The sequence below is a fragment of the Simochromis diagramma genome, unplaced genomic scaffold (genome assembly GCF_900408965.1).
Source record: "Simochromis diagramma unplaced genomic scaffold, fSimDia1.1 OVJJ01000685.1, whole genome shotgun sequence".
Classification (NCBI taxonomy): Eukaryota; Metazoa; Chordata; class Actinopteri; order Cichliformes; family Cichlidae; genus Simochromis; species Simochromis diagramma.
Window position 1 is genome coordinate 5,950,627 of NW_024387477.1, and position 14,527 is coordinate 5,965,153.

The following is a 14,527-nucleotide window of genomic DNA, read 5'->3' on the forward strand; positions in this document are numbered from 1 at the left end:
CCCCAGCCCTCTTATCACACTCCTGTGTGTTAGTGTGAGTGCATGTGTGATACAGCCCTGCGTGTTTATCAGACATGCCTGTCTGTGCAACTTCATGCCTGTGCGTGCGTGTTTTGTGCCCTGCCATGCAAGCTTGTTAACTTTTACTTCTCTAAGGGAAGTTAAAAAAAGAGGCACTTCTGTCATGCTTTTCCCACTATGCCTTTCACCGAGTTAAATGGGGGTGGGGAACTTTCTGCATATTCTATCCTCCAACACATCCCTTCCCACTCTTCTTAATTACAGTCTTTTATCATCTATACTTGCAATATTTTTTTTCTTACACTTATTTTACAAGAGGGATTATGAGACTGATTATAAGATGAGAATAGATAAAATTTTATTAATAAATGTGGCAACTCTTTGCAGCAAAGTAGCCTAAAGTAGCTTTACTGATTGTTTAACAACTGGCTTAACATTGACAGGGTTAAACCAACACGTTCCAGGTTTATATGGTAAAAATGTACTCTATGATGCATCTATATTCATTATTTCAGTTGTTATAAAAAGGTTGAATCAGTGGTTTCACTTTGTTAGTGGTTGAGTTACACCAAAAGAACTGGGTTAGGTTTTGGAAATGATTGTGCTTAAATTATAATATGATAAGCAAGACTACACATTTGAACCTATGCATGCGTCATAGGATCAGTGATACGGGCTGTGGGTTTCTGTGACAAACCAGTAGCCTTTGACAGAGTGGTATTATCTAAGGACCTGGCCATGTGAACTGGCTCACTGATCAGCAATAAACCTTTATTACACCTTTGTAATACGAAATGCTAAGTAAATAGCATTAAGAGTTTTTACAAAATAAATTACACCAGAATTCTTTTAATCATTAATTAATTTTTAAAAAGTGTAAAATTGTGTCTTAAATGTTATACATGCAGATGCCATCAGAACGTAACTGCTATAGTGTACAATACATAAAACATAGTGATCATAAAAACTGTACTGTGTGTATAGTTTGACTCATACCTACAGATGTAGTATTACTAATGATCCCAATGGGTCACCACAGCAGAAGGCATTTTAATTTTGACTGGATGCTTTTCCTTGTTGTTTGGTCAGAATCCACTTGTTTCAGTTCCTCTCACCACTGCCGTTGTTGCTTCTACACCATTGACCTCTGCTCTTTCCTGAGAAGGGCCCCTCATTCTCTCTGCCCACTTCACCAACCTCTCCGTTGACACCTCACAGCCCCCTGAGCCTCCGGAATGAGCATTATCCCCACCAGAGCCTTTCACGAATGAGTTAGTAAAGGCCTAGGGCTTTCTAACACTATGCTGGTATATAAACAGTTCATTAGAATGTATGCCTCTGATTAGATTGCGCTTGTAACTAATCTGAAGCAAGGCAGAGCTTTATTATGGGAACAGGCAAGAGAAGAGTTAACTTACTGAATTACTGAATAAATTGAAATGTATTTTTGTTAAGGGAACCAGCGCTGATGCAGCTCAATCTGTAAACTTAGTGTGGCTGATTATTCAGTGAATTTCTGGATACTGGCTGAGGAGAGATGCTGTTAGTTAGTAACTTGATCTGCTCTCAGTCTGAAAAACCTAAATGCAAATGTTTTATGCAAAGACCTTGCTCTTTCTTTGCCTCCCCCCAGATCATACAACTGTGCCATAGATGCCTTACCTGGTGTTCCTCCCCCCACTGGTTGTCTTTACAACAATGGAGAAATACTTCCACAAAAGCAGGTATCATTTGGCCATCTTCTTCTCCTTTGGCCACTACTCTTTGTAGAGAAAAAAGATAGAACACTCCATGCCTGCATAGATTACCGCAGTTTAAATCAGATCACAGTAACAAACAAGACTCCGGCACTTTGCTCCTCTAGATGCCCCTTTGGAAGATGACGTGATCTTACTTTCCTCATGTGTCATTGGGTCTCTTACCTGGGAGATCGAGACCCTCATCCAATATGCACAGAAAAAACAAACCTGATCCCAGAGGAGGTCCACATAATTGTCTGGGGTCCAGCAGACCATTCGTTTTTTTGCAGTGGCACTTATGGCCTAATCTAGAGACTTCTGGGAGTACATCGGTGAGTGCACCATGTGCGCCCAGAATAAGACTGCCCACAATCCATCTGCAGCACTCCTAAAACCTTTACCTGCTCCTAGGCGGCCATGGTCCCACATCTCTTTGGATTTCGTTACCAGACTTCTTGACAGGTAACACTGTCATTCGAACAATGACCTTACACTTCAATGACTAATATCATGGCAATGAGTATGCTGTGTGATATGCACTCCAAACTGGACTTTCATTGTGATGCATTAACAACCAGGTTTTAGGTAGTCTATGGCCGATCTTTAGTTTAAGTGTTATCATTAAAAAGTACAATGTCAAGTTAAAACCAAACCAAACCAGTTAGAACTACCTCTATATCGTTGTGACTTTTTAAGGCTTATAACAGCTCTGGCATCATGATGTCAAACTAGACACTGCAGCATACATGTCAGTGTTCACCCACAGTATTATTTCTCTCAATAATTCCTTTTATAAAAGAAGAGACGGCCACTGCAAAGTTTTCAGAAATTTTCTATTCGTAAACGCTCTCAGCTGGAGGCGGTAAATCTCAGAAAGACAACTCTTTGTTTCTAAACTCTTTATTCCACAAAATTTTCACTATTAGTTCAAGGAAAACCACAGACCTCAGTGCTTAAAAAAAAAGACAAGAAAAGGCAAAACAGCAAACAGTGTTACATAGTCAACTGTTACCATGTTTTAAATAAAGGCTTTTAAACAAACTAATTAGTTGAATAAATAAATAAATAAATAAATAGACAATAAAGTATAGACAAGTTAATTTACTGAAGACAGCAGTGCAGTCCTTTCTCTATACTATTTTCACATGGTGAATATTACAACAGTATCACTGGGAGGTAAGGTCGTCAGTTGCATACAAAACAGTGAATTTTAAATAAATAGATATAAATATGATGAAATAAATACATAAATATATGGAAGAGCTTTTTTTAAATATTCAGAATTTGAAATTTGGAAAGTTAATACGTCAAGGGTTAGGAAGGAAAACTTCCTGGACTCAAGCTACCTTCACTTGAGGTGCTGTTGTTGTGCTTTTCAAGATTTTAATATTATTTGAAAGTACCTTGGTGTTTTTGGATAGTTTAGACTATATTTCAGATATATTCCAAGTTGCCATAATTTTATGTTAAAAGTTGACCTGCATGTAAGCGAAATCAGGTTTAGATTTTTCTGGTGTTCAGTTTCTTGAAGAAGCTTTTGTAGAGACGAAAGGTTTGATTGGACATGCTTGCAGATTTCATACAGCAACTGGGATTCTGGAAAAGGAAAAAAGAAGCTATTACATTGCATGTCATCTGGATGGAGATGTTGACATAAACAAGCAGATCTAAACAGATCTTGTTAAGAGTTGTTCTGGTTGTCTTACGTTGGCATCATTGTGACGATCTAGCAGAATATTCAAGTTTCGCAGAAGTTCTTGTATATAGTGTTTGTCCTCTTCTTGCACAGTCACGTTGCTGAGAAGTTTCTCCAGTTCTTTAATGACCACACCTGAACAATTGTGCTGCAATGGTAAAATGATAAGGCATAGTTCATTTATCATAACAAACATAATGCATCTATCATCTGAGGAGGTGATAATGTGCCTAACTTACAGGCCTTTTTAATGACCATCCTGCAGGGACTTTAATGGTCGCACTACCATTCTGAAGAAACAGAAAAATAAATCAGTTAATTGCATTATGAACTGAATATTATAACATTGTAATAAACATCAGTGAAGCCACGGTACACTTTGTAACATAGTGCTGCGAGTGAAATAACAAGTTGCGATAAACATTTCGAGTACTTACATATGTGAAGTTGACTTTGCTGAGACTTTCGAGTCCATGTATGATCTCAGTAATCAAGTTAGTGTCTGACTTAACACTGACACAGAAATGCAACAAGGCGAGAACAAGGACGCACTTCATCATACTGCAGCAGCTTCTCTCTCTCTTCCTCAGTAGCGTCGTTCAGCTGTAACACTGATGTGATCAGCACCTCTGCCCATGCGTTTTATAGGAGGAAAGCGGAAGAAACCCCATACACACCTACGTAAAATTACTTTTCTTTTTTTTCATAGAGATGCGACCGTTTAAAAAAAGATTACTGTATGTCAAAAGTTTTTTTGGTTTTTTTTTTTCAAAATAGCGCCCCAAAGTTTCACTTCTGTCTCAGTATTGCAGACAGATTGTTATCTTTCAACTTTTGCAAACAATAAATTCATGAAGTAAATACATTTACTTTATGAATTTACTTGTATTTGGTTTAGCGAGTAAAAAGCTACAACTTGTGTAATGCAAAATGAGCATAGCTGTCTTCACAGGCTTGGTACAGTGTATTGCATGTGGTCTGGAGGTGATGCAATTTATCTATAAATAACCAGTATAAAGAACCAGCTTTATTATCATTTCTTTCACAGCCCTCATATGCAGAAAGCTGACATCATAGTGAGAAATCAAATGCATGCGTTGTTTCTCTGTGTCAGAGGGTTACTACATTTTAAATTCCACTGGTTGGTGCAGGTGGTCTTTTGACAAAAACAAATGTAACCAATAAGATGACTGCAAATGACACCAAAATATATACGTGGTAGGATGGAACTGTGATGTGGTGTCCCACTTGGCAGAGACAGGAAATAATGTGTCTATACATATATATATATATATATATATATATATATATATATATATATAGAGAGAGAGAGAGAGAGAGAGAGAGAGAGAGAGAGAGAGAGAGAAAGAGAGAGAGAGACTGAGAGAGTTATATACAGATATAGCAGGTTTCATCAAGTAAAAGGAAGTACATGCTTGAAGAGTCAGAGAAACTGATATGGGCACCCCTCCTTTTTTCTTCTCTCTTTAGCTCCTGTCATCACAGTTTTAACACACACACACACACACACACACACACACACACACACACACACACACACACACACACACACACACACACACACACAAATAATACATATGTGTATATTTATGTCAGACTATTCCTCAGCATTTTTCGGTGACCTCACAGTTTCTGTGTCGCTTAGATGTGTCACTAGAAGATGTGTGACTAGGAATTTCTTAAACGGGAACTTTCATAAAAATGTTAATGTTAAAGAGGGGCCGTGATGTGTGGGGGTGTTGCCTCTTACCACTGACGTGGTTGTCGATAAGGTTCACGCTTTTCACAGGGAAACTCCTCTGAATTATTTAGGGTTTCGCTGGTTTTTGCACATTGTACACAGTATTTGAAGATTCGAAGGTTTGAGATAGTAATACACCTACTGCAGGTGCAGGAGCTGAATACTACAAAAATAACAATAAAAAACAATATACAGGTCATGTATTATGGTTTACCTGGTTACTCTGGTTTGACTATTTTACAGCTTGAAATTAGTTAATTGCTAGGATCAAGATTTCAACCAACTAATAACAACATTTAAACAACTTTGTGACCATGGTGACTGAATTAAATAAGTTAAATTCAATTTTATTCATATAGAGACAAATCACAACATAAATTGCCACTAGGTGCTTTGTATTTTAAGCCAAAGACTCTACAATAATAAAAAGAAAACAGAGAAAACCCCCAAAATCAAATGACCCCCTATGAGCAAGTTCGTTGGTGACAGTGGGAAGGAAAAGCTCAGTTTTAACAGGAAGAACGACGTTTAGGGAGAGGCGGGCAACTCAGTTGCCTGAGGGGAGGAAGACGGGACAAAGACATGCTGCAAAAGAGAGTCAGCGGTTAATAAGACCTAGTGATTAAATGTAGAGTGGTGTATGAACACATATGAGTGAAAAAAAGTTGAGTGAATAAGAAAGACTCAGTGCATCATGGAAAGCCCCCAGTAGCCTGGTCGACTGTGTTATAACTAAGGGTCAGCTTATCCAGCCCCAACTATATGCCTTGTCAGAAAGGAAAGTTCTGTCATGTCACTAATGTCACACTATTAGTAAGGTATTAGCAAGTGCTTAATTCATCATGCATGTGTCATTGTTTCTCCTTAGTATGTCATTTACAAACACAGATATGTTTATCCATCTGTTACTGTTACAACATGTACAGCTATCACTGCCAGTAATAGTCATAATCATAGTCATATTCATATATATGTATTTATAAAATGACATACTAAGGAGGAATAATGCTTTATGATGAATTAACCCTTTCATGCATGAATTATGACAACCTCAATCTTGATTTTTTTCTTAAGTATTTTTATTAATCTTTAGGCATGAAAAAAAGATTTTTTTAACTTAATTTTTTTTAAAAAGCATGTACTTTCCAAAGAGTTTTTTACATGTCCACTTAGGTGGACAACTGATGCGTATGAAGTGACACATCAGTGTCCAATGTAGTGGTTTATGTGCAAGTATACCATCAACCCTGACACAAATACAAGGAAACAGCCTTTGAATAGCTGTCCATTGTAGTGACCACTGTGCGTGAAAGGGTTAAGCACCTGCCAGTACCTTGCTAATAAGTTCACAGAGACACTGGAATCAGTGCTCACCAGCAACTCTACTTTCTGAGGAGGCTGAGGAACTTTGGCATGAATGCCAACATCACCTCAAATTTCTACAGGTGTGTGATCAAGAGTTTGCTGACGAGCTGTATCACAGTTTTTATGGAAGCTGCTCTGCCAGCAGCCATAAATCACTACAGAGGGTGGTGAAAGCAGCAGAGCACATCACTGGCATGAGGCTTTCAGGACATCTATCTTCAACAGTGCCTCCGTAAAGCACACAGCATCATCAAGGACCACAGCCACCCAGCACATTGATTGTTCTCTTTGTTAACATCTGGGAGACGTTATAGGAGTCTGTCTGCTTGGACTAAAAGACTTAAAAGCAGTTTTTACCACCAAGCCATTGGACACCTCAACCACAACCCTTAAACACACACACCACAGGATGCACACAGAAGCTGTCCTACAGTTTCACAGGTACATACTACACTCTGCATTGGTCACCCCATTTTTATTAGTATTTAAATAAAAATAAAAACCCTTACTGTGTGCAATACTGTACTAACTGCCACTCTAAAATCGTGGACTCCAAACCATCAACGTGTCTTTTAGACCCCATTCCTACAAAACTGCTCAAAGAAGTCCTGTCATTAATTAATGCTTCAATCTTAAATACGATCAACCTTTCTCTAATAATTGGCTATGTACAACAGGCCTTCAAGCTGGCAGTAGTTAAACCTTTACTTAATAAGCCATCTCTAGACCCAGCTGTCTTTGCTAATTATAGGCCAATCTCCAACCTTCCTTTCATATCAAAAATCCTTGAAAGAGTAGTTGTCAAACAGCTAACAGATCATCTGCAGAGGAATGGCTTATTTGAAGAGTTTCAGTCAGGTTTCAGAGCTCATCACAGCACGGAAACAGCTTTAGTGAAGGTTACAAATGATCTTCTTATGGCCTCTGACAGTGGACTCGTCTCTGTGCTTGTCCTGCTAGACCTCAGTGCAGCGTTCGATACTGTTGACCATAATATCCTATTAGAGCGATTAGAACATGCTGTAGGTATTACAGGTACTGCGCTGCAGTGGTTTGTATCATATCTATCTAAGAGACTCCAATTTGTGCATGTAAATGGAGAATCCTCTTCACACACTGAGGTTAATTATGGAGTTCCACAGGGTTCAGTGCTAGGACCAATTCTGTTTACACTATACATGCTTCCCTTAGGCAGTATCATTAGAAGACATAGTATACATTTTCACTGCTATGCTGATGACACCCAACTCTATCCATGAAGCCAAATAACACACACCAATTAGTTAAACTGCAGGAATGTCTTAAAGACATAAAGAGCTGGATGGCCGCTAACTTTCTGCTTCTTAATTCAGATCAAACTGAGGTTATTGTACTCGGCCCTGAAAATCTTAGAAATATGGTATCTAACCAGATTCTTACTCTGGATGGCATTACCTTGGCCTCCAGTAACGCTGTGAGGAACCTTGGAGTCATTTTTGACCAGGACATGTCCTTCAATGCACATATTAAACAAATATGTAAGACTGCTTTCTTCCATTTGCACAACATCTCTAAAATTAGAAATATCCTGTCTCAGAATGATGCTGAAAAATTAGTTCATGCATTTATTACTTCCAGGCTGGACAACTGCAATTCATTATTATCAGGATGTCCTAAAAACTCCCTGAAAAGCCTTCAGTTAATCCAAAATGCTGCAGAGTCCTGACAGGGACTAGAAAGAGAGAGCAGATTTCTCCTGTTTTGGCTTCCCTTCATTGGCTTCCTGTTAAATCCAGAATTGAATTCAAAATCCTGCTCCTCACATTCAAGGTCTTAAATAATCAGGCCCCATCTTATCTTAATAACCTTGTAGTACCATATCACCCTATTAGAGCACTTCGCTCTCACTCTGCAGGCTTACTTGTTGTTCCTAGAGTATTTAAAAAGTAGAATGGGAGGCAGAGCCTCCCTTTTGCTAAAGCATATAGTTAGGGCTGGACCAGGTGACCCTGAATCCTCCCTTAGTTATGCTGCAATAGACATAGGCTGCCGGGGATTCCCATGATGCATTGAGTTTTTCCTTTGCAGTCACCTTTCTCACTCACTATGTGTTAATAGACATCTCTGCATTGAATCATACCTGTTATTAATATTTGTCTCTCTTCCACAGCATGTCTTTTATCCTGTCATGGCAGATGGCCCCGCCCCTCCATGAGCCTAGTTCTGCCGGAGGTTTCTTCCTGTTAAAAGGGAGTTTTTCCTTCCCACTGTCACCAAAGTGTTGTTGTATTAAAAGAATATTATGCTAGATTAACTTGAATACTCATATAGAAATGGAGGTCTCAACATACTGCAGTCCCTCTGGCTGAACCAATACAAAACAGTTATCTGAAACACACAACACATAGTACGGTATGAGTTATGATAAATCACAAAGTAAAGAGGTTTTAGTATGCAGGTTAACTTGAATACTCACCTTACTCAATGTTGGGGGATAAGTATTTTCTTCAACAGGTCGCTTTTTTCTGCAACTCTGTCTATGACCAAGTCATTGTCAAGGGACATGAGGATGTCTTTCTCTGTAGTCATAAGCATGAATGCCTACAGGTGTTCTTGCAACTGTGTGCTTCTTATTCTACTTTTTATGTGTTTGAGAACAGAGAAACTTCTCTCACATGCTACCTGTGTCACAGGCAGAGTAAGGAGGTACCTGTATCCCCAGCCAAGAATATGTTAAGCATGTGTGAAGAGGTTGTATCATTTCAGAATCTGATAACAACAGACTGGGCATTCCTTGCAGGATTTGCACTGTTTGTTTAGTACATCTGTGTTCTCTTCTTCGTCACCATCACAGCCAACCTCTACCATCCTGACCTTGTACTCTTCACAGCCGCGTTTTGCATCGTTTCTTTCCACCATCTTCGCTTCCTACTCCACTTCTTCTTCTCCTTGCCTGGGGGCCACAGCCAATGCAGCTGGCATCCAACTTAGAGGTGTAGTGCTGCCCCCTAGAGCAGCGGTCCCCAACCTTTTTTGCGCCACGGACCGGTTTGTGCCCGACGATATTTTCACGGACCGGCCTTTAAGGTGTCGCGGATAAATACAACAAAAATAAAACTAGTACCGGTACCGAAAAAAATACGATATATTCATAACACACGTGAAAAGACTCAGGAAAACCGAGTTAACAAAAAAAACGATAACAAAATAACGCTAAAAACCGATAAAAACCCTGAAAACCATACATTTCACACCCGAGTGTCACTCTCGCAGCCCGGTAAGCATGCATGGAGAGTGGTGGGCTGGCGTTGGTGTTGTGCGCATGCGCCGAGTCTGCGCAGAAACAATGGGTAGGATGTTTTTTCAGGTAGGGTGGATTCCCAGATTACCCCCCCGGCCGTTCTGTGATTCTCCAGAATCCACAGATGCCCAGATGTTGACACTGTGCTAACTTGCATATGACAAATAAAACTGAACTGAACTGACCTTAATATTGCGTTATAGTGTAACATTATTATAAAGAATTTGTACACACTCTGCATTCAGACAGCTATTAGATACAGCTGCTTGTATCAGTAAATTCAAAGCAGCTACACCGCCAATTTTAAGCCCTAAAAAAAAAGCCCAATAGGCGAGTTATTTAAAAAACAAAAAACAAAAAAAGGAAATCAACTCATCAAATCCTGGCATTATGAGGGGTTAAAATAGCAAGAAACCAGGTTGTAACATTGTTCATTTCACTGCTGAAACTTGACATTTTAATGGGGGAGTTACTTAGTTTTGGAGACACCTCAAGTCTACATTGTAGGAACTGAGTTCTGGCCTTTCATTCCCTTTTTCAGCTTTTCAGCTTTTTCAGCTTTAACATTAAATATTGTGTTTAACTCATAGACTAGCGCTAAATAGGGACAGGATCTTTTGCTTAACAATGGTAATATTAATAGTCGCGCGTGGAAATGTCAAATGAACTGTCCTCTCTTTGGATACTTTTTAAATAAAGTGAGTGTTTCCCTTGATAATTTTAGGTTTTGTTCAGCAAACCGTGCTTTAAAATGACACTTTTGTTAAGAATTTGCTCCTGTTTTTATTGCTTCCACATATCACATGGATACTAAGACAGATGTGGTCAGACTGTGATATACTATTAAAGTTGTAACTCAAAGCTATTTAATCATTTACATCATTACATTGTATGTTTTCAGGTCAACTGAAAATTGACTGACATTTTTCAAGTTTCACTTCCTTGGGTAGTTTAGTCTATATACTGTGACAGAGGCCACAAAGACCAGTTAAAATCTCATGCAAATGGTGTACTCACATGCATGTTGTGAAACATATTAATAGCTTATGAAACATGCATGAATGATTGCATGATATGATACTGGACAGCACAAGTCCTGGCAAATTCATCTGAGAGCGGTTGTGGTTGAAAAGAAAGATAACAAAAGATATAATCAAAGAAGAAATCACGGTTTGAAGAATTCACATCGTCTAATTTCCAAAAAACATTTATCTACATAATAAGCATCTTTCAAAAGTTACATGTCATATCTTTTTAGATCTTTGTACTGCCACAGCCTGATATGACTCATTGCATCTAAGATGTGTGATGATGCCGCTGCAGCGTTTTGCACCTTTCATCATGGAAGTTAATGAGGCGCCTTTGTCTTAACACCATCAGTGAATTAACATTGAGATGACTGTGCAGGTGTCAGTGTGAGGAGCACTGAGGGGAACATAAGAGCTCTTTCTTTGCACAGGAGGGGAATCTTTATGCAGGGCAAATTAAAATCGGCACTCTTGGTTTACAATCAAAATTCCCAAGTCCGCAGAATGTTGTTAACGGAAGCGGATTTAAGCATTGACAGTTAGGCACTCATAGATCTGATGAAACTCATGGCTGGCCTCTCAGAGGTGTTCTGATGTCGTTAATCCTAACAGTCGATCCTGAGATGATATTCACTGTATCATTCACCAGGCAGTTTCTTCTTTAACCTCCTAGGACCTGGCGTCCACATATGTGCACATCACATTTTGGGTTATTTAGACCAAAATAGTAAATTTTGCTCTACAGGGCCTGATATCCACTTATGAGGACATTATACTGCTACTGTCCTATCGAAGTTTTAAACGAATATCCTTATATGTGGCTCTCATTTTTCTTAGAAACAAAAATCAGGTAAAAAAAAAAAAAAAAAAATCAGGTAATTTTTTGCTTTTACATTCATCAGGTCCCAATCAGCCCAAATATCAAAGAGAAATTAAAAACGCAAACCATGAAAGAGTCCAGGTCTTAGGAGGTTAAAGCAGTATATTTAGAGTGAGGATGCGTTTCGAGATGTCTTTCAAAACCATGAAATGAAATACATAAATTGTTGGCTTTCGAGACTCATTGTTCCAATTCATAAACAAATTGTGTGTCAGTAGTCTGAGGAAAATAAAAGGTTTGTAGCAGGTTTTTTAACACTGACCCATGACTTCATTCATGATCTGTCTACCTGGTTCTCCCCTTTGTTGTGGTGTGGAGTTTCTGAAAGGAAAATATGGCCAACGCTGCATTTGTGTGTACAGTATTTACTAATGGAACAATTCACTTGTGTCTGTCATCTCAGAGCGGGACCTTTATGTTGCGATGGCGAAGTTACTGTGGGTGAACTTGAGACTGCTGACTGTGAGCTCGGAAAACCTTGGTTAGCTCATGAAAAGATCGTGTGCTGATAAAAGGTGAATCTTTCCGTTGAGACAACATTCCACCTTGAATTTGGCACATTCAAAGCTCATTACACTTTCAGAAAGATGGCGGGGAAAACTCACTCTCTACCATCTTCTTGAAAATGTAACGACATAGTGGTTAGTGAAATGAGTTAGTGGCAGTTAGCTTTACATTACCTGTCTGCTCTGTTACAGCAGGCCCAGCACCATCGATGACAGTGTGATCCGTATGATCTGAGCGCCTGGGCGTCTTCGTGACATCAAAAAAGGATTAGCTGTTGACGTGTTTATATAATAGGTCACCAAAGGGTCATTTTAAGATTGTGTTTGATATTCCTGAATTTTAAAACTTGCTTTGATGACTGTTGCTTTGAGGAAAAACACAGAGGTGACAAATGCAATGTAAAAACGTACACGTTGAATGCTAATGCTATAATTTATGAATTATTGTGGCATGATAGTTGATTTGTCCCCTTATGATAAAATAACATCATAATAAGGCAGTTTTTTGTCCCTCATTTGTACTTGCAACAAAACTGAACCTGTCTGAAATAATCACAAATTGCAGGCTGCTATGACAATTCAGCTAATTCTTCTGTTCAATATATGGTTTGATCCACGAAAGATTGCAATAGTCATTCAAGGTTTCATGAGCTCTATCCATATCTATTTTCTGCTGCTTATCTGGGTCTGACTCATGAAGGCAGCTGACTGTGTATTTAGGCGTGTATCTGTACTTTTAACCCTGGCATTAGAGAAAATCCAAAATAAATTCAAAGTTGTTCACACAGTGCTTTTTTAAAAGTCACTAAATATATACACTGTGTAATCATTCCAACCCCAAAAAAGAACAGTTCAAAGAAATTACTAAAATAAAATCCCTAAATTCCCATTACATCCACGCCTATGACAAGACAATCTAAACTTCTGACCCCAACTGTAATATTTCCAGCTTGTGCTGGGTTTGTCCTGATGCCTCCTCCTCCTTGTAGGAAATGTCAAGAATTCGTCACTTAGCTTAGGGCTCAAATTAACTTAATCAGAAGTTAATAGTTTATTTCTTAGACAATGACCGACTCTAAAGTACGAAACCCATTTGGACATCGTGCTTTGTAGTGTTTTACCAGACCTATACTGCAGTTGTCGTCAGCTGTCTTTCTGTCTTCGGTTTTGTCCTCAACAAATAAAAAGGTAATTTGCTCAGCTTGAATCAGATAATTGACTTGGCTACTGCAGAATAGTACATTTCTTTTCCTTCAACAACAAAAGGAGGTTGACCTCATTATCTGTCTAAAGATTTTTCTGGCTGTGACAAATCTGCCTGTCCTGTTTTTGAAGCTGATTGTGCTTTTTTTGTTGTTGAATCTTTCCATATTAATTTCTTAAATGATGATTCTTTTGGAGATTGTGATTCACTTCACTGGATGGTGAGAAGTGTTTTTTTCTTTCTTTACCATGGAAATGTGATCATCAGTCCCTGCTGTCTTCTTCAGACTTCCTTAGAAAGTACCGAATGATTGACTTGGCCACTCCTATTATTTTGGAGCTCACGTACAGTCTGTTTCACTTGCATCGATACCGCAACTGCTTCCATATGCAAATACCAAACCAGCTTAATTGTTGAAGAAATCGTTTTAAAAAAACACACTATAATAATCCGACTGTGGAGAAATCAATTGTCTAAAAATTAGAATTATTCCACTCTTTCAGCCTACAGAAGAGGGGACTATGTATAAACATGGTGGTAACTCCTTAACAATTAAGGAGTTACAGACTGCTTTGAGCTGATATGAAACACCCAGTCGTTACAGCACAGTTATGCCGAGATTTTCCTCTGCACAACTCTGTAGTGACAACTTAGTTGCATGCCTTCTGTTGTAGCCCATCTGCTTCCCACCTTGATGGGCACTACATAAACAGAAGACTGGGTGCCACTGCTTCTAGCTAAGAAAAGAAAACCGAGGTTACAGTTCACCCACAATCACCAGTGGTGAAAAGTAGACCATTGGAAAAATCCAACTTTCAGATGGTAGGATCCAAATTACGCGTAAACAACATGAAAGCATGGATCCATCCTGTCTTGTATCAATGGTTGAGGCTGGTGGTGGTAGTGTAATGGTGTGGGAGATGTTTTCTTGGCCCACTTTGAGCCCCTTACGGCTAATAATAATAATAATGGATTGGATTTATACAGCGCTTTTCAAGGCACCCAAAGCGCTTTACAATGCCACTATTCATTCACTCTCGCATTCA